At 41.7% G+C, this 22,329-nt stretch overlaps 1 protein-coding gene across 2 annotated transcripts in view; it reads right to left on the bottom strand.

Annotated features, from left to right (window-relative positions):
* The window catches only part of KIRREL3 (kirre like nephrin family adhesion molecule 3), a 575,038-nt gene that overhangs the window by 527,059 nt on the left and 25,650 nt on the right, over window positions 1-22,329 (bottom strand). The window lies entirely within an intron of this gene.

Here is a 22,329-nt window from a genome sequence, read left to right as displayed (position 1 = left end):
GTCCCACTTGCATATGGCACTGAAACTCATTGATAGAAGAAGTGATGACACTGACTTGGACTGAGTCAGGGCCCTTGGGGAGCTGAGATTGACTCTCACAAATTAAGGGGAGTTTCTAAGACAAGCCTAGTTTAGAGAGAGAACTCACTCAGAGATAGACGGGAGTTCAGAGATGTATGCCCTGTTCAGAGAAACCAGTTTCTGGACATTACAGAGAAATGTTTCCAAGTTCAACACCAAGGAACATGATCCAAATTATCTTTGGCAAAGCCCTCAGGTCATGTTCCCACATACCTGCTGCTGGGATGGTAGTGGATAAAAGCACTTCCTAAACAGTCCTTATCCTGAAGCCCTACCAGTTCAGACAAGAAACTATTTCTCCTGGGTAAGCTTGCTACAACCTCATGTGAGCAGTGACATTTCAAGTGTGCAATGAAGGAAAGATATACTTTAAACAAATGGAAAAATAGGAATTGTCTTACTCTGAGAAAAGCTGGTGTCTTCTCTTGAACAGCTCATCTTTGGGAAGTATACCTCTAAATGTGTTCACTCTTTGCCTTAATAAATAAGAGCATGGTAGGGGATTTAGGCTTTCAAATCCCAAAAAAAGAAGGAAACCAGCTTCCTAGGAAAAAGGTCCTTGAACCCTTCTTTCTAGCTTGCTGGCATTTAAGTTGTTCTGGCTCTTCCCATTCATCTCCTTAGTCTTTAGCTGTCCTATAGCATGTCCTGGCCAATCAGGGACTGGATTAATTTTCTATCATTTAATCCAAGGGGGCAATGACAATTACCAAATGGATCCAAACAAAAAAAGTAGAATACGTTGCCCAGTCACTGGAGCACTTACTTTGTCTAATGTCTAATTGTCCTCTGAATGTATCCCAGGAGGATAGGCAGACTCTGTGGTCACACTGCTTTGCACCAACAGGAGAGGCACAGGCTCATCATATGCTTGGTCCTGGCTAGGTAGTGTAGGATTTGTCTTTTGCATTCTTCTTTGAATACCCACACTTTTAGCTACCAAGGAGTGTCCAGAAGAAGGGAATTAAATCAAATGCTAAGGTCAGAATTTTGTGTCATAATTGCAATATGGGGAAGAAGCCAAAAAAGGCTTTTCCCAGGATTCCTATTAATTTTAGGGGAAATAGCAGAAGCAAAGGCAGAGATGGGGAAGAGAAAGGTGAGTAGCCTAAAGGGGCAAGACCATGAGATTCAAAGGAAATAAAGGAACAGTGGAAATTAGGAATGGAAAGAAAGACTAGGGCTCAATAATGGAACCTGTTGAAAATCAGACTACAGAGGTTTTGGAATTTATCTTAAAAATTTCTGAACAGGGAAATGACATATGACTTCATGAAGACTGATTTGATGGCTCTGAAAGACATGGGTTGGAAAGAAGTGGGGTAAAAGTAAGGCGATAAGTTAAGGCACACTTGAAAATGTCAAGGTAGAAGGAGTTATAGGTTCAGAGTAGGATGTTGCCCATGAAATAATGAGGAAAGGATAGATACTGAAAATTGTCAAAAGAAGAATCAAGAAGACTGGTGACTAACAGAACGTAAAGAACATGAGAGAAATACAGAAATTCAGAGTTGACTGTGACATTTTGAATCAGGTTCATAGAGAGACATGACCTGTGGCTGGTTGCACAATGTTCAAGAATCTCAGTTTCTTGCCTGAAAATGGAGAGCTGTATTCCAGTAGCCATGTTTCTTGATGATGACTGAATAATGATACAGCTTTCACAATGTGACTGTGTGATTGGGAAAACCTTGTGTCTGATGCTCCTTTTATCTACCTTGTCAACAGATGAGTAGAACATATGGAATAAAAATAAATAATAGGGGGAACAAATGTTAAAATAAATTTACTTTGAAATGCTAGTGATCAATGAAAGGGAGGGGTAAGGGGTACGGTATGTATAATTTTTTTTCTGTTTTCTTTTTATTTCTTTTTCTGAATAGATGCAAATATTCCAAGAAATGATTATGATGATGAATATGCAACTATGTGATGATATTGTGAATTACTGATTATACATGTAGAACGGAATGATCAAATGGGAATGTTTGAATTTTCTTTGTGTTTTTTGGTATTTAAAAAAATAAAATAAAGAGATTAAAAAAAAGAATCTCAGAGGGCTAAGAACTAGTAGGGTGTCACGAAGATTAAAAATATCTCATAAATGGTGGGTATTTATAGAAGAGTCTAGTATCTAGTTTGGAAATTGATGCTGGAGCTGAAAGGGGTCAGACTAGAAGTTATATTAGATTTAGAAGTTGTTTAAATAGCATCACGGTTGGTGCAATGAGAGTATATGAGATCCGTGAAAGAGAGAAGAGATTATTATTAATAATAAATGATAAATAACACTAAAATCACTAAATTATTTTTAATATTAACTAATGCTAAAAATGAAAATTTTTAAGACTCATTTTTAAATCTAGGAAGGAGAAATAAATGAGCAGTTCATGAGAAGTTAGCAAAACCAGACTAGTGAAGGGACTTAGAAGCCACGAAAGAATCTCCAAAAGGCAGAAATCAGTCAGTACGGTTAAATGTAGCAGAGTTTCAGGACCTGAGGACTGAGGAAAAGCCAATGGGTTTAGTGACAGTGGAGGCAGGATTGGGAGGGGCGTCAACAACTTTCTGCAGCATCGTTTCATTGGTGTGTTAGGTGCCTGACCAGGGAGTGCATAGGGGGCTCCAACTCAGCAGGTACATGGAGGAACCTGGGCAGATGCATTATTTAAAAACTCAGGTGATTTTGGTGATAGAAAGATTTGAGAATCACAGCCACAAACTACTTTTAACATAATTTGGCTGTGAAAGGTTGAATAAAAGATAGAAGATTGAAGAAAAATGAGAGTTTAAAAACACATGGAGTTTTGTTGATTTCTTTATTACCTGAATATAGCAGGTAAAAGACATGGGCCTGGAGCCAAAATAAAAGATGTAAATGTGGGTCAGTCCTGGATGGCACGAGAGGTGTATTCATTTCCTATTACTGTTGTAACAAATCGCCACCAATGTACTGGCTTAAAACAACATTAATTTATTATCCCAGAGTTCCAGAGCTCAGAAGTCCAAAATGGGTTGGCAGGATTATGCTTCTTCTTGGAACTCTAGGGGTTAATCCTCTTCCTTGCCTCTTCTACAGAGAATTCATTCCCTGGCACTTTCCAACTCTTAGAGACCACTCACATTCCTGGGCTTGTGGCCACATCATTTCAGCCTCAGCTTTTGTTATCACATCTCCTTCTTTGACTCTGACCTTCTTAACTCTCTGTTATAAAGACTCTTGTGATTACACTGGACCCACTTACATAACCCAGGATAATCTCCTATGTAAGATTCTCAACCCAATTGCATTTGTTAAGCTCCTCTTGCAAAATATGGGCTCTCATATCTTTGAATTTCCTTTCATTAGAACATATGCTTCAGAGGGTCAGAGACCATGTCTTGCATTTTCCCATTTATTTCCCTAGCATCTGGCTCACTGGAAAGTGCCCAGTTGATACTCAGTAATCTCTTACTGATCAATGTGTGTTGGGCGTAAAGAGGAGGTTATGAGGTTACTAGCAGACGTGTGGATTCTACTTAGGAATGATTTCTGACCAAGAAGATTCTACTGTATTAAGAACACTAGGCTTTGAGGCTGATTTCCCATGAGGAACACGTGGGTACATCAACATCATCATCATGAGATGATGAATTGCACTAGAAGTATCCAACATAATCTCAAGACAGCTGTGCCAATCATTTTGTTGGCATCTGAGATATCAGAGCCAAAGTGACCAGAAGGAAAGCCAAGCCTCTGAGTGACGGGAGTAAAGGCAGGGGCCATAAATCTATTGGGTCTAACCAATCCTGTAGAGATGGTAAAGTGAATGGCCAAAGCTTCCCTGAACTTCCTTCCACTTTATTGAAGTCTATGGTAGTGAACTTGTCTCGAGGAAAGAAGCAGATGGCAAAAGGAAAAGGGAATATAGAACCAAAACTTAATTTTTAAAGAAAGGACAATCATGAGCCAGAGGCTTAAAATTAGTTAGGATTTCCCCCCAAATTATATACAATTTTATAATTATCAGAATTATAATTATAAAAATATAATATAAATTATAGAAGTTGGGAGAAGAGAAACACCAAGTATGATGACAGGACAAAAAGGCTGATTGCTGACAGAAAATAATCAAATTGGTCACCAATTTTTTACGAAAGGGTAATTTTTACATATGTAAACAAAAAGGCTAGTAGGAGAGTTTTACTGATTTCTGCCTCTCAGAAGTCCCTCAAAAAAGAGCTTTTCTGATATACTGTTTTTATATAAATTCTGCAGTGACTTTTTCCCAATGTTATTTGTTGTTGGGATTTTCTCTGCTTGCCACAGGCTTATTTATGCTATTTTGATTTTTATCTTTTCTTGTCCCCTTTCTGTCTTTGCTGCTGCTGTAACCGAGGCTAGGATTTCACAGTACAACCCACTGAGTGGGCTGCAGAAAAAATGCATTTTTGTCAGAGACATGTCTGTGTGCCCATGTATGCAGGTGTGTGAGTGTGCATGTGTGCACTCGTGTGCCCCCACCAGGGTGAGCTCACTATGTGTACATGTTTGTGCACATGTGTGAACATGTGCATATGTGCACACGTATGCATGTGTGACTGTGTGCACATATGTGCATCTGCCGTTAGCGTGAGCTCACTGTGCGTGTGCCTGTGTGCACATACTTGTGCACACAGGATCTCATTTCTCCCTAGTGGCTGTGAGTGCCTCTCGTACCTTATATGGTTCCATGGAGCCTCCCAGTGAGGGGATATTCAGGATCTATTTGGTCACCATTGTAGGTACTGGAAGATAAAGGTTCAGTATTGCCCAAGTTAGGAATAAAGAGGAGTCCCAGGAAGCCCACATCAGTTTTCTCCAAAAGAAAAGAAACCTTCTTCAGATTTCACATTTTATTTTATAGTCACATTAGAGTTGAGTTCAGACTTATGTTTGTGCCATTATAGTTGATTGATTATTTATCACTTCAATGGAAAATTTAGTGATGTACTTAATATTCATTGCTGATCGCATGAAAGGTCTGTAAATTTCCGATTGTCCTGGGGCTTTGAAGTGCTTAATTCTGCCCTGCCTTTCTCATGCTCTCCTGTCTCTCTTCCCCCACCCCTCAAACCTATGTCCTCCTCCAGCCCTGGATGCAGTCCAGAGAGAGCGGGGAGTCCAGAGACTGCACAACCCTACTTGTCCATTGAGGAGGGGACACAGTCGGCCCAACTCAGCTCAACTTCAGAAGACAGGTTGATTCACAGCATTTTATTTCAGCCTAGGAAGGGCCCTTCGCAGCCTAGGAAGGGCCCTTCGACATCTCCTGCTTGAATCTCACATACCTCATTTTAGCAGGCATATATTGAGTGCCTCATCCCTGCAGAAAACCTGGGTCACCATTGAGCAATTCTATCACAGAAAAGGCTGAAATTTCCCTCCTGGAGGGCTCACTTACCATCACAGAGTAAGCTGCTCCCGAAATGGAAACAAAAAGAAGCATTCACCAAGGCACGTTACATAGGAAGCAACGCTGTCTTCTGCCCTCCCTTTTATTTGCACACCTCACAGGCTCATATACAATGCCCTCCGTGCCCTAACTCAGGTGAAGCTGAGTGGTCAGTGGAAGTAGGAGGAACCTACTTCTCACTCCACTGGCCTTGCTGAGGTTGCATCTGCACCCAGAGAGCTGCGTCTTTCTGAGAGTGTCCCGCGTTGGGTACCCGACATTTCACCATAACCTTGCTTTGGCGGTTAGTGTGAAGCATGCAATGGGGAAGAGGCCAGCCGTAGTGAGGTGATGGAGGAGACAGACAAACAAGAAGCACACGGCTTTAACCCCTAAAGAAAGCATTTCCCTGACAAGTTGCAACTGCTTTGAAAACAACTGCCAAAGTTGGTTTAATCCTTGTTCTAGAGATACTTAACTGCTGCCTGTGGTTTTTAATTAATACACTGGGCTCCCTCACAAAGGGCAGGAGCTTGGAGGGCCTTTACAGATTTACGCAGCCTGGCTGAGAAGGCGTTTTGGAGGAAATGCCCCTGAAGCTTGTGGGCCTGGATCTGCCTTTACCTTCACTTCCCTGCATGTCGAGGCCCAAAGGTGGTCTCCCTGCAGTTGGGGTGGGGCCTGGAGAGACAGTCCTGGCTACACTTCATTCCACCTCACCCATATCCTCTCCTTCCTTATGTCATACATTCGATCATGCCATGAATAATTAGTGAGCAGCTGTTATACACAGGTTAGGCACAGAGTCTAAATGAGAAGAACGGCATTTATGACAAAGGCTTTAATTATGTTAAAAATCAATCAAAGGGGTGCGAGGGTGGTTCCGTGGTAGAATTCTCACCTGCCATGCCGGAGACCTGGGTTCAATTCCCGACCCGTGCACTTCCCAAATGAATAAAGAAAACAACAAAAACAAACAGGGCGGGCCACCGTGGCTCAGCAGGCACGTTCCTGCTGCCATGCCAGAGACCCGGGTTCGATTCCTGGTGCCTGCCCAAGCAAACAAACAAACAAACAAACAAACAAAAATTCAACAAATGGTGCTGCAATAACAGGATACTCACATGGAAAAAGAACAAAATGTGACCGCGCCATACAGCATTAGAAAAAAATTCTATCTAACTCCGCAGAAAGCCAAGTCAGGTTGGGAAGGCACATTCAAAGCTGATATTCCAGATAGCCGGGCTGGGTTTTTACTGCCAGTGCCCACTCTGATAGGTTGGTGCCATTGACATACCAGTTCTTAAACATTTTGAATACTCCCCTCAAAACGTTAACTGAAGAATTATGTGAATAAATGAAACATGTCAAAACTACTATGAGGAAAGGCTGCAGGGAGCTAAGGGACCCTATCGCCACCAGGGGCACGTGTCAAAGCCTTCAGGTTGTGATCTTAGCTTTGTCCCGTGTTGCTGAATACCTGTTAGCAAGTCCTCCATCTTCTGGCCTCCAGCTTCCCAGACCTTGATCGGCTTCTCTGCTGTCTATCTTGTCCATCCATCCACTCTCTCACCCATCTCATTCATTCATTCACTCTCTCAGCCAATGAGTTCTTGCTGGAGTCCAGGCATTGATCTGCACACAGGGGGCCCTCTGGCCCCCTCCCTCTCCAATACCTCCTAGACCCTTCCAAGAGAGTGGACGCAGCTCTTCTCCTCACCCTTTCTGTGGCAGGATCTTTCTCTTTCAGTTAGCGAACCTGATGTCAGAGCCATTCCATCTGACAAACTCGCTCCTCGTCTGAAACTCCCTGTCTCCTCATATCTTCATCAGTCCATTTCCACATGTCTAAGCATTTTAATGGCATATGGTGCCAGGGGGGAATCTCCAAATGAGAGAAAATTAGCAACTGTGCTTATTGGGCTAAAGAAAACGACTGGAGGGGAAGTTTTCTTTAAAAATACCCACAAGAAGCAGCGGCCCAAGGAGATGTGACTGCAATAAAAATGATGCTTTTTCTTAGCGGTGGTGGTGGGGGTGGATTAGCAACTGCATTTTCTTTCCCCTGGAATGCGTCACAGTCATTAATTTGTTTAATTTATTTTTTGCCTCTTCCCCAGTGAAGCAGCCCGATCCACTGTTGGCTTACCCATCAGAACAAATTACACTTTGGAAATATCCGAGTGCTTCAGTTTTCCATTAAATATAATAAGAAATCACAAAGCATTGTTCTGGCCTGCTGACTTCTTGCTAAGGATCTACAAGCACTTTTTTGTTGTTTTTTTTTTTTTTTTTTTTTTACAATTGCTGCCAGGCAATTCGAGTTGTCACCGTTGGTGCCACAGAGTAGGAAAACAGGTCCAGGACCACCAGACCCTGAATTAATTTGTACTCATGAGAAGGCCTCTTGGGTAATGCCCTTAACCCACTTTACATGTGCATGATCTAACTCTGCCACACAGTTTCAAACTCCCCATTGCAGGAGCCACATTTTCTGCTTCTTTGACATTTCCCCACCATGTATCAGTTACCCCCACTGAGCCCCAGCCATTGGTACCACTGACCAATAAATTGTCAGAGCCAAGCCCCATGAGGACGGAGCTGGCTTGTAGTTAGTAGAAGCTGCTGGGTCTTTGACCTTCCAGCTTTTGCTACTTCCCATGAGGCTTAAATGCTCATCATTCTTCTTCCTCTGACTCTCCTGCCTCTCGTTTATAATCAGCATTACCCGGGTTGTGAAAACTGCTCACTCCCGCAGATCAGTCTGTCCTAAGGAACACTGCTAATTGATGACTACGTTTCATTTTCGGGATGTTATCTTACTTGCACAGATTGGTAATTGAAACATCCAGGGGTTATGCCGATGGTATATATGGCTCTTTCAAGTCAGAGATTAATTCTCAAGTATTAATATTTAATTTCTTTTGTTATGAAGCCTTGTCAAAGGTTGCCAGTGGGAGGTGGGAGCTCAGACGCATCTTACCTGACGTTTAGCATACCTGAGAATGGAATCTCTAGCACTGTCGGCTCTACAATTTCTGCGTCTAAGAGAGCCTGGGCTGCAAAGGTCAGACTGTGGCAATCCAGGGTTTTCTTGGATGGGAGAACTTTCTAAGAAGCAAGAGGCATGGCTGGCCCTGATGCAGGTGGCAGGCTGCCTACTGAGTCAGGGCTGGCTTCTGGTTGGACAAGAGAGAGATCTGAGGCTAAGTTCTACTTTGACCTCTGCTTAGATGGATACTATACAGGCAGGCAGGATTAGATGGAGAACCAGGTAGGGATCAGTAGACTTAGATGTCTGAAGACCTCGTTCTGGTGTCATCTTTACCACTCACCAGCACATCAGTCTCAAGGTACTTCTGCTTTCTCCTCTGTTAAACGAGCAGGGTGCCATTATCCCCAGGGATGCTGTGTCACTCAGTAATTATACTGTATAAATGTGTACTGTTTTGCAGTTCACAAAGTACAAAAGTTTTTGCTTTGTTGATAAGATGTGAGAGGCTTGGATGCCTATGTCCTGGGATGGCTGGAGGACTTGAAGGAGATAAGATATGTTGAGCACAATGCTGGCACTCAACAAATGTTAACCTAATCCTTCTGGTAGGTTAAAGAAGGAACTTTTGGGGTGTGAATATGAAGAAGTAATGATGGTATGATTGGGACCATATGCATCCACTGAGACACAATCACGAATGGGGAGACAAAGGCTTGGAAACATGGTGACATCCCCAGAGGAGCCCAGGTCCTAAAATAAAATTGATATGGGCTGGTGCTCATTGAAATCCTCTCCTTCTGACCTTGGGTAGGTATCTAAAGAGGCTCCTTCACCTGAGCTCACCTCTGGCTCAAGGGAGCCCTCTCGCCTTGGACACTTAAGAAATAGGGTTTAACAGGGACACAGATTCAAGACCCTGACCCTGGCCAGCGCAATAATCAGTCACACTTAACCCCATCCATACCCTGCAAGCATCTTCATACACTCTTTCATTTTTATCTGCATGTACGTCTACCTCTTTCACTAAGTTCAATGGTTTGAAAGGCATAGCATGTGTGAATTCTCCCACAACACCTAGCGTGGTGCCTTTCATATCTAGCTTTTCTGCTCAAGCATGCAAACATGTACCTGCAAAGACATATGCAAAACTCTCCAAGCAAAGGGTGGTGAAGGGGATCTGGGAGATTATCCATTCAGATCAAGATGTTTCTCCTACCTTTTCACCTTCTCAGTCTTCTATGCCATTTGCTTCTCCTCTACATGGCCATAAATGTAAGTTTTTTGCCAGGACTTGATCTTAGTATTTGCTTTTCCTCTCTCTGTATGAAGTACTTGGATAATCTCACCCACTCTCATGGCTCTAGCCACCATCCTTTTGTTGAAAATTCCCAAATTTTTTTCTTTAGTCCAGAACTCTTAACTGAGCTCCAAACTCCACTCTCTTATATTTAGCTGTCATCTTGGTATCTCTTCTTGGATGTCTCAAAGGTCTCCCACACTCAGCCTGTCCAAATGAGGTGAAAGCACTCTTTAAGCAAACCTCCTTCTCCTTTGCTGGTTGCTATTTCAGGGAATGTCCCAGCTTCTACTTGGTTATCTAACTCTGGAACCACACTAGACTATTCTTTCTCTTACACTTTTTAAATCCAATCTCTTTGACCTCTCTTTTATCTTCACCTCTCCTCTATGTCCACATCATCGCCTTAGTTCATTCTTCATCATCTCTTGTGTTTATTGCAAATGTATGATTAGGTGTGTCTTTCCATGTTAGATTCTGCCCTTCTGGGCAGGAATCTTGGCTGATACATTTTCACATCACTCATTTCTCAGCAAAGTACATGGCAATTATCAGAAGCTCAATAAATGGTTGATGGTCGAATGAATGATCACATGAAAGAATCATTTCCACTGGCATGACTCAGGAGACAAGAGACAGAAAAAGAAGGTAATTTGTATGCCAGAGGTAAATAAAAAGCAAGTTCTCCTTGGTTAGACCTGACATGAGGAAAACAGAAATGAGCATCTTAAGAGAAAAGTAGCTAATATCCTGACTACCTGCTGTGGAATAAGGCAAATTCTGTTATAAGAGGTTTCTGTGTTTCTGTTTTTATTTTTGTTTGTCATTTTCAGAAAGAGAGTCAAGGACATTGAGGCAAACCCAATCTTTGTAAAGAGGCCCTAGAGAATAATAAATGTTCTCCTAAAGCACACAGCCTTGGATCTTAAGGCTTTTACTCAAAGACCAGCATAGAGCAAAACTCTTGAAGTTCAATTAATCTAACTAATCAAGAGGTATTTGATTTGAATTGCAGTTCTAGGTAGCCACTAACAATCCCAAGACCAGACTGCTGAGTTGGCTCCAGGTTGGAGACATGGCAGCCCAGGCTACCCAGCAAAATATGGAACAGAAAGATGACAATTAAGCTAAAAATTCAGACCACATACACCCGACTTGTAAATAATTCCAAGGTCCCCTTCCCTTTCAACTTCTCATCAATGTATTTTCCTCAACAACTTGGAAAATCCAGACACGTACATAAATAAGCTTTTGTAGCCTGAGTTACTGATAATGTTGGTAAAATAATGGAGACTAGAGGAAATTTGGAAGAGGAGAGATCTAGCCTTCCATTATTTACTTTTCTGAAATGAAAGAAATGCTAGCCTTCTCTGTTACCATCCTTCACCAAACAGAAACACACACCCCCAAATGCTAACATACTTGAAAGTTGGGAATCAGTGCTGTTTGCAAATGGGCCCTTTAAAACTAGATCAATCAATGGGAAAATGCACAAAAGAGTCTCATTTATCATAAGGTGTGTTGGACAGGGTTTGAATTTTACATATATTTATTCTAGAAATCTGTTTATCTGTGCAACATTTCTGAACAAAATGCTTTGTGATGAACCATTCCCTCCACTTGAATCTATATAGAAAGCAAATAAATTCAAACTCCAAAGACAAAACGTGAAGAACACAGCAGCCAGGCTATTGATCTGGCATTTTGCATCTTCCCTTCTTCCTTTTGAATATCATCTCCACTGGCTCTAAAAGGCAGATAATGCCTACTCTTAGGAAATGGGTTTCTTAATTCTTCAACGAAGGCAAATTTCCCAACTTTACCCTGAAGATGACAGTGTGTTGTTTGCACAATATCTGGAGGTGGTTCAAAGTGCCGGCCCTGGCATAAATGAACTTCCTTGGGCCCATCAGCACTTGACTCCAGTGCTCAGTAGTTCCTCAGGTGATATTTCCCCAGTTTGGTCTTGTTCATAATGGAATGGGTATGACTATGAGTGTCTGGATGAGGTACAGGAACAGTGATGAAGGCCACACTGAAAGTTCCCTCTGTGCAAGGGTATCTCATGCATTTTTGTTCTCAGCTTCTTGAGAGTGAAGGGCAACTGTGGAGTCTAAAAGAGAGCAAGAACTTCATTTGGGCAAAGGGCCTGCTACAGTTATTTTCTCAATAAATATTCAATAAATGATAACTATTGAATGATTAAATCTGGGCATACAAAACCGTAAATCTCGGCACAGCTGCCAGACGATTCCAGGCAAGTTTATGGCTTGGGATGAAAGCTACATGTCTGTTTGGTCATGAAGCATTACTGATCATGGTGAGTATGACCAGACAGATGTCCAACATCTACAAACCAGGGTTAGTCACCACATACATAGCACTGCCTCCTCACCCCAAATAGATATCTTCCAAATATTCGATGAGTGTGACAGTCTGGTCTGTTTGGAGTTTCTTAACCTGTCCTTTATTCTGTTTTGGGTTGACTCTCCTAGAGAGTTGCTCCCCTTTAGAAGGAAAGGAGGAACATAAGCATAAGAATTCTCTTAGAAGGACTATGATACTCTCACCACCCAGCAACATCACCCCTAAGGGCATGTCAACAACATGTGCTATAAGCTCCTGCAAATAAGAATTTATTAGAACAGAATCAAGTGACAGACTTAGAACTAAGGCAGCACAGATGAAGAAGACTCTGAGGTTCTGTGGAGATGTTGACTTTTATCAAGGTCAACACGGAGATTTATTGACCCAAGAGGCAAATATTGACAGAGGCTCAGGAGGTCAATATTTGCCCCAAGGCAAAATAAATCTTTCCAGCAACCCCCAACTGAAATCTGTATACAGTAGACTCAATTCCAAAATGAATTAGCTGTGACACAGATTAAGATAGCATTTCATTGGATTGTCTAGGAGATTGGAAAGCAATATTAATACTAAGCACTTCATGTTCAAAGTACTTTCCAAACATTCATTAAAGTGTGCCATCCCCTGCCAGATGCATATAAGTGCTGCTCTCCCAAACCCAACAGATGGGTCCTTCGAGCCAAGAAAAGGGTATGTAGTTTTGCCCACATCACAGAAAAAGAAGCACAAAAATGGGAAGATAAATTGGTGATGAGGGGTAGGAGAGGGTGAGGGAAAACTAGCAAAGGTCTACAAGCCAGTGGCTTAAAGGAAGTGCTCGGTAACGTTCTAATTCCACTCTGTTTAATAGCATACTTCCCATCGTTGACTAATTGCTTGTGCTGGTCAATCGTAACACTCACTTGCAAACACCCCTGCAAGTTTGGTGTTTACATAGCATAAACTCTGTCTTTCAAACATTGAAATAACTCTTAAAAAGCGAAGAGTTCATCAGTGGTCCCTGGGACAGAACAGATTCATGGTCCATTCTTCTATTTGAACAGTAGTTATCATCAGATTACAATTCTCAGGATTCCTTGGCTTTCACCATGGAGTCCCTGGATGCTACTCTTGAAAAACAGCATAAAACACTGGCATTCAAGTAACTAACATCCATCTTAATACATGGATCCAGTTATCCTTTTGCATTTTAAATACTATTAAGTTTTGACTACCTTTGCTCACAGAAAGGATAGAAGCATAGATAAATCAAAACATAAGCCCATCCAACAGTCATATTTCCTTTTGACTTTGGAAAACTTTATCTTCATACATACTATATATTATTTTCAGTTATTTAACAGTGGGAAATAATGAGCCATTCCAGAGCATACAGCACACGACGAAAGGAGAAGCTATCCCAACAGAAAGGGATGCGTGCTGGGTATCAAGACGGTGGCCTTGACATTGTGCTTCACGTAATCTGCAGACACGGAGGTACTTGACTTGACTGGGCTCGACATTTAGAATTTTGAACTTTAAATCTACTTTAAAGTTGATTGGAGGGAAGGAGTGGGGTCTTAACAGCAGGCCCATTCTATTCAATCTATTTGGCTTGAATAGATAGACGTAAATGGCTAGCCGAAGCAGGTGTCTGAAAAAAAGAATTTAGGAGTCCTGACCCCCAGCAGCTTAGGTACATCATTGTTTTATCCTGCAATAAGGACGTTGGAATTGCCGTTGTTGCCCTGGAAAGTAAGTGATACCAATGTGATTTGATACCGTTGCAAAAGGGTAATTTGACTGACAATATGGTACAGACAAATGAAAGGGTTTACAGGGTTTAATATTTAATAATGTAAAATGAAAAAGTCTGCAAAAGCAGGCTGGAGATGAAAAGATCTGTACTGAGTCAGAATTTTTGCCTATTGTCAGAGCAGCACACGTCTCCTGGGGATCTGAATAAGCAAGGCGCTGTTCTGCAGAAATTGTTAGCTTGGGAGTATTGATTGTGTGTGCTCCAGTCAAGCTGTCAGCTTCTCCCTCCTGCCTTTGTATTTTTTAAAATTCTTCACATCATGACATCCTCCTAAATCCTCAGATACCTCTTGGCCACAGAGTGTTCATTGGAGGAAACCCTGGTGGGTGTTAGTGGACATGCTCGTTCTCTGCCTGCCCCAGCGGCAGCTGAATGACTCTTTTCTAGGGTCCCAGCATGGGCGGGCTTCTCACCCTACTCATGGGCTCACTGCTCATCAGCCCATGTACTTCAAGTCTGGAGGCAAGATTGACTTTCCATGGGCTGACGTAGATAAAATATTGACAAACTGCTAACTTGATCCGGGGCAAGGCACTTAGCCTATATATGCCTCGGCTTTCTCATTTGTGTAATGTGAATAATACCTACTCTATAGAACTGTTCAGACGATTAAATGAGAGACTAGACTTGAAGTGCTCAAAACACTTCCTAGTACAACACTTCCTTCTCTGAATGGTAACTACTACTAAGAATGGTTCATACAAATCTACGGATTAAATAAGGGGATATCTGGATTCCAGAACGCCTGGCTCCACACTCACAATCTTGGAATACATGGGACAAAAGGGCCCTTGAGAGGTTATTTCACGCATTTACCTGCTGTCCTCTAAGCCCAGATGATCTCTTTAGTTTTAAAAGGCCATTAGACAAGATGTTGCAACTTTCTCTGATCTAGCAATTAAACAACCCATAAGCAGCTGGAGTCGCTCACACACCTCTGACATGTTATGGGGAAAAGAGAGGGTACTGAAGAGAAGATTGGAACTCCTGTGTACAGCTTTTTGCTTTATGTATGTAAAATGATTCCATCTCCATTAACCTTTCCATGGATATGTTATTTTCCTCAGTTTTCTTGCGTATATTTCTCCAAAGAGCACGGCAAATTCTACATGCCTCTCAAGGTTTGGAGTCCAGGAGAGTATTATGCTAACGAGCAGGTTGCTTCCCAACTGGGGGCAGCTTCTGCAGAAAAATTCTGTCCTATGGCCTCCAGACCCGTGGTGGTTCACCTGAGGGACAGCCCTGCAAGAAAAACCACGATAAAATTTGCCTTCATCATGCCTTTCATCACATTTGAAAATCTTCCACATCTCATCTGATCTTCATGGCAACCCGTGCAACAGCACTATTATAGCTGACATACCATCTCAGAGAGGGGGAGGCAGCATAGAGAAAAGTCAGGTGACTCAGCCAGGATCCCATGGTTAGGATGAGGGAAAGTCCAGTTAGAAGCCCAAGTCTTCTGAGGACAAGCCCGGTGCCCTCCACACCACCCGGCAAATGGAAATGAAAGTGGGTCTCAACTGCGGATAATTTGGCAATGGAGATTGGAGACACTGTCTGGAGACATCTTGAGTTGTCACAAAGAAAAGGGGCGTTGTTTTTTGCATCTGATGGGTAGAGGTCAGAGATGTTGCTAAACATCCTACAACATGTATGGCAGCCGCCTGACAATGGAGAATTACCCTGTTGAAAATACTGGTAGTGCCAAATTGAGAAACCCTATCCTAGACCTATCATAAGGGGCAAATAATATTTTCTGGTGTCCTGACACTCAGCCCAGTCCTGCTTCTCCTAATTGGGCTGCTTCCCCCAAAGAAACTTTAGAGACATTTGCAAAGGACTTTGGGATACTCAGAAGAAAGTAAATGGCTAAATGCAGAGTTGGATTTTGTAAAGCTGTTGGTGAAGTTATTTTCATTTGGCTTTTTAAATTAGTTTGGGAGTTGGTGTGCTTCTTTACATAATTACAGGCTGACAAACATGCTTCTGTATTTTTTTTTAATTAACAGATATTTGTATTCAAGTTCTCCAAATTACATACCGCAGCTTGCACATTACAGGACAGCTGCCATGCTCCAGATGTGGGCAATAACCAGAACACGGTGATGGCAAAAAGCAAAAGAAAGAAAAGGTGGGGGAAAAAAAAGAAGCAAAAATTAACATATTTGGATGGAGAAGAGCAATTTTAGTCAATGTGTTTGGATTTTTTTATGGAGATGAATACCCTAGATTCTCCCACATCTTCAGCTCTGTTTTAACATTTGGGATGAAGCTGTCTGGGTCATTTGTAGTTGCCGTCAAAGGCCCAGTGGTGCCTTGTAAAAGCAGATTACAGATGAAACGGGGCACATATAAATGGTAACGGTGTGCCAAGAAACTATTCAAATTTCTCCTGTTTACAAGCACCCTATTGAATGTGCTAAGCACCTCCTGAAAAAGGCTGCTCTGAGATGGTTTAAGCCACCATATTTATTTATTTAGCCATTTATAAAATTGCACCCATTATCGGTCACTTCACCCCAGGAAACAGCTCAAGTAACTTCAGGCCAAGATAGATGAGAATGGAGGTTATCTGGTCGACCTCTCTTTAGAACCCAGGCTGATTTCACAGCAAATTTCCACTTGGGCAGAGGCGGGCTCTCAGCTTGGCAATTAAGCTACTTCTAAACTGCGAGGAACAGGTTGGCTGGAAAATGGTCAATAGACATCTTTGTGTTCAAGGTGTGGTTCATGTCATTAATTTATTTAATAAATAGTGAATGCCTCTTGTGGGCACAAGAAATGAGACATAAGGCAGATTTTCTATGTTTAGAAACTTTCAGGGCAAGAGGGTTGTCTACCAGGGAAAATGTATTGGCCATTAAGTGTGATGTGGTGATTACTAAGATGGAGGTCAGCAGGGGTGCCTTGTGAACCAAGAGGAGGGGTGCAAAAAAGGCTGGAGGAAATGACATTCAGGTGGAGTCTGGAAGAACGAAGAGGTGTGACCCAGGGGAAGAAGGGAGTAAGTACCTTTTGTCAGCGTGTGTGGCTGGGGGTAGGGTAATGATGGAACATGGCGTATTGAGAGTAATGCAAGCAATCCTATATTAGAATATGAGAAAGGTCCACATTGGCATATCGCAGTGAATAAAGGGAAGAAAGACCATTAAATAGCCAAGGAAGCTCCAGTAAACTGGGAGATGGGTTTTTTTTCACATCATCAACCATACAAGGCTAATTTGAGTAATTTAGTAATGGGGCATGTCATCCCTATGTGGCTCACTTTTGTGGGTGTTTTCAAATGTAGAGTTGGGTTCCTTCCAGGATTCTCTTGGTGCGTTGGGCAAAGAGATAGCAATAGAGCCTTTCAGTGGTTTCACCTCTCTACCTTCCTATACTGCCTGGGAAATGCTGGAGTCCAAATATATGAATAAAAAATAATTTTGAAGAACTTGAATTTAGCTCCGGCATAACCAATGAGGGGAAACAAAAAAAAAAAGTTTTTTTTTTTTTGGTTATTGTGCTTAACATAACATTCTCCCTGAGTTGAGACAACATAATACAAAAGAACACATGGCTGAAATTAGCCTTCATTTACCCTATTCACCGAAGTCACACAGCAGCCAAGCTGCCCTGGGTTGACACTGCCACCTAGAGAAGGAATAGGGAAATACAGCCTTCTCTGCCACCACTGCCTTTCCCTTAGGGATGCTTACACATTTGAAAATTTCTCTCTTTTTTCTGTTTTTCACCATTCGCAGCTCAGTTAATTCCACTTGCAGCGCTCTCTTTACCCTATTTACACATTCCCTTGGTTCTATTTTTGCTTTTCTTTTAATGAGTTTTTTTTTCAGGAAGTTCTTTTTCCTTTTCTTCCCTGTTTTCAAGTCTCCCTCATTTTCTTTATTAAAGTGTACCCTAATTATTACAGCTAGATAAATATAAGGCTAAGTGATGTAACTGTATCTATGTATCAAGGAAAACCATAGATTTGGAGCAAAATTAGACAGAAAGTAACTAGTGCCATCCATTTTTAACTCTTCAAAGTACCTTATCAACCCTTCAGAAGGTCCAGAAAAGTCATGTATTGTGCCAATATATTATCTAAATAAACTTTATTTTCATAAATACAAATTTACAAATTTATACAATTATTAGATTGCCAATGTATTTATAGATAGTGACAGGATGATTTTTTAAGACATAAAAATGTAATCATATAACAGTTCAACTGCATCATCAGTTCACTAAAATTACATGCTTTGGCTAAGGAATGTGGTTTATTTCAGAATATTGCTTTCATTAAAAAATGTCTTCTGAATTCCAAAGAAGTGACATCTAAAGAGCCATGAAAAATTTGTAAGTTTGCATCTGGGGAGACCCATCTACTGTTAAGGTGTCTGCCAGCTTGGAAAGATAAAGGCACACAGGTGGTGACGTGGTGGCCTCTGCCTTGGTTTCCAGCCATCCTTACCTCCCTCACTTGGGGTACTGGAATGAGATCAAGGTGGTTTTAGGATTTGGAATATTTAAAAAAATTGCTTTTCAATTTTCTTTTAATTTACTGTCCTCCCCCAACCTAACAGCTTTCACCTTCCTTAGCATCTCTTTATTGCTATCTCCCTCCAAGGAGCAGATGCTTTTTTACGTTCCTTTTGACTATTTATGAGTAGAACATATCATCTACATTTCCAGTGGCATAAACTCCAGAAACAAAACTGAAAAAGTACCATAAAATATATTGTGCAATGTTTTGGAGGTGAAACCATAGATTTCATAAATGTAGGTTTCTGATTCTTGAATGAATAGGGGGTTTGCAGAGACAACTCACTCAGTGCCCCAGTTTTCTCAGCTATAACCTGAGAATAATGATCTTTATCTAAAAGATTGTAATCACTACAAATTGCTTGGAAATTCTCAAGAGATAGGAGCTAGGAGTGAAAATGAGAGAGGTGGAAGGCCCCCTGGGGACTGACAGGTTTTATATGTTCCTCTCTGGGTGCTATCCTCCTGTATGGCCATTTGACCTTTGGCATATCACTGGGTCTCTTACTGAGTTTTGCACCCATAAAATAGGATCACATTACCTCAACTCAGCAATCTGAGTCTACAGGAGAGATACTGTAGCAAGTACTCTGAAAAAGAATATGGAAATGGAAAAAAAAATCTGTCTGATTCTCTGCTTTGAGTTCAGCTTACCCGTAGGGAAGATACTGCGAATCCACATTTCTATCCAAATGAGCAAAGGGCTCTGAGACAGTCCTCCCGCACCTTCCCTCCAATCCATCCTGTCAAGCTTGCAAAGAAAGAGTTTGGAAATCTGGTAATTTATTTTCAAAGACTTGGATGATTCACTTGAAGCTATTTTCCAAATATGTCTGTTCTGGGTGTGCTGGACTCAGTACACTGTGCAGACAAGATGACCAGCAACTGAACCCAATGAAGGAAGAGCAACTTCTGAAAATTCAATCAGTCTAGGACAGACAGATTAATGGTAGAGAATTTACACGGTCCTTTTTCCCAATTTATGACTCTAAACCCATTGCTGTGGAAGTGACACAGACACTCATCTGGTTTCTCTTGTTTGGAAGATAGAGGACTCCCAGTGAGTGAAGGACACGATGCCCGAGCACCTTCTCACTGAAGAATATCACAGGGTGTGACCAGTTCGTACACATTTCCTAGACCTGGGGATGATGCTGAGAATGTCTGGTAGAGGGAGATGAGGATTGTGCATATTTATTCCTTCACATGCTGTGCTCCCTGCAAAAGTAATAGTGAAATCCCCAAGAGGTGCACCTGTGGATATTTGCTCTCCTTTTGGCTAATTGGCAGCAATAATCCTTCCTATATTTGGGGAAAACTCACGGCTCTGTGAGTGAGTTCTCATTGCAAACAAGAGACTCCTTCCTGCCATATGTAGAAGTTGAAACATTCCAGATCCTGAATTTCCCAGCCTTCCTTGCAGCCAGTGTGCAGGTCCTGACCTGGTCACTACAACCTGATACATTTCCCAGACTAGCCACAGGGATGAGTGATGCTGGGAAGAGGTGACCACTGGGCACATCCCTCTGGCAGGGCCAGCAGCTGCGGTAACATTGAAGGGTCATCAGTACTTGCTGTCAGGAACACAGGTTCTGATGATGGCTTGGGGTATTATTTCAGACCTCCTCACTGCCTGGCTCCTCAGCCCTTTTGGAAATTCTGAGACCTGTCCAATATTCTTTTCTGTTTATATTAGCCAGATAGTTTCTGTTGCTTGCCACCAAGGACCCTGAAGGATACAGTGCTCACATATGCATGCAGGTATGCTATGTTTGTACATAGCACCCACATCATACCTTTTCTTTCTCCCCTATACATTCTGCTTTTCTCTACTTGGAAAAGAAATATGGTACAGGAAACTGAAAACAACTGCAGAGGGGTGAAAAGAAAAACCCCTTTTCTCATCTTGCCCTATCATCCACATAAATAATGATGAAAGATAATATGCTGCTCTGATTCAGTGGATACCCTTAAATTCCACCCTCTTTTCCACTCCAAGCACGTTGCTGGACACAGTCAATGGGAATTACATAACTAAGGGCAGAGCCAAACCATAGATGCTGCAAAACAATTTAGCAGACAACTTATTTCACTGCCAATTCTAGGTTTGGAAAGAAGAAGATAAATTGAATCCTGAGACCACTCTGCATGAGGGTGTTAGTCACAGGCTTCTGAACAAAAGACCAAAGGTCTCCTGGCAAACTTTGTCCATTTTTGTGGTTGAGAAGGTTCTTGGGTCTTCTGCATTTCCAAAATTACCAACCCCATATGACCAAGTTCAAATCGATCCAACCAAAACTGAGATAGCCTCGGGGGCTACCACTCATCTGCACAGACAGCGTTGAAGCTGATGGCCAAAGCTGATGGTAGTAATGTGTTGGTGGGCCAGTGCAAAGAGCAGAGTCAGCTGCTATGATGTGGCAGAGAGTTCTGGCTGCTACTGAAATCACTGTTCGGAGTTTAGATGTGTACCCAGTTCCATTACAAACTGCAAGGGTGACATTGATAAACTCATTTCACATCTCTGAATCTCAAGTCTGAGAAAACACAAGTGATCTAGACTAGGGTCTTATAGTAGGAATGACATAAATTTAGGAGGTAGATTATCTCAAGTTCAGGAACTTCAGGTCTGTCATATACTAACTTCATTGCCTTGGGCAAGTAACTCAATAGAGTTTCCATTTTGACACTTGTAAAGGGAGGATAATAACACATTTTACAGTGTTTGGAAGAATTAAGAGTAATTTTATAGATATAAAGTATGCAATATACTGCTTGTATAAGAGGCATCCCAAAAATGATAGTTTCATTCTGTCATTCAGTCATTAACTCATTCAGCAAATATTTATTGGTGCCAGGTCCTATTCTAGGTGCTGGGGATATCGTGATTTATGTGACAGATGATGACTTTCCCTTGTGGTACTCACGTTTTCTCTCCCCACAAAAAGAATGAGATTTCTGTTCTGTGATCCTAAGGGGAAAACTAGCGCCCAATTATCCTACGAGCTCCTTGAGGGAAGGGACCAAGTATGACTGACTCTACTTCCTATATAGGTGCATAGGAAATGCTCAATGAATGTTTGAGGTTGAATTAAGTCATATACAAGGTACAATATTGCAGATGCTGTACCCACAACTGAAGCATCTCATTCAAGTGCTTCTTCAGACTTGATGACCTTTTAGTTTTTCAAATATTTGCTTCTTACTCTTTCCTATAGTGCCCATCACCATCTTTCCTTCCCTATCTACACTTCTTCTACTTCATCATCTCTGTACTGTGGTCAAATAATTCCCTCAAAGCACCATATTTCTTTAACTGGGTTTTAAGAAGTTTAAAAGTCCTGGAAGTCACCTTAATGGAAACTCTCTTTCAATACAACATTCTTCTTATGACATCTCTAAAGGCTTATGATCTAATCGCTCCATATGTGTGGTTGCTGATGGCAGGCTGACTGCCTAATAAGTTTTCATTGTGAAAATTTCTTTCTTATATTTTCTTGTGATTTCATTCAATAAGTATTTGCTGAACACCTGCTGTGTGCCAAACACCATATTCAGAACTGGAGATACAGATATGAGAACATCAGGGCTCTGACCCTCCCGTTGCTGACAGCAGAGTTGAGGACATGTTGCTCAGAGCTCTGTCCTCCAAACCACAGAGGAGAGTCTATCTCATATCTGAGGACAGTTTGTTCTCTTCTAAGACAATGTTTCTTAAAGTGTGGGCCTTGGACCACTTAAATGAGAATCAACTGAGATGACTGCTCAATTGTAATTTCCTGGGCTCCTCTTGGGATTCATGAATCAGAATCTCTTGGCATCTAGGGGTTGGAGAGGCCGAAATCTG

The sequence above is a fragment of the Tamandua tetradactyla genome, chromosome 8 (genome assembly GCF_023851605.1).
Source record: "Tamandua tetradactyla isolate mTamTet1 chromosome 8, mTamTet1.pri, whole genome shotgun sequence".
In the NCBI taxonomy this organism is placed as follows: domain Eukaryota; kingdom Metazoa; phylum Chordata; class Mammalia; order Pilosa; family Myrmecophagidae; genus Tamandua; species Tamandua tetradactyla.
The sequence above is the reverse complement of the archived record's forward strand: the minus strand, read 5'-3'. Positions and strand labels throughout refer to the sequence as shown.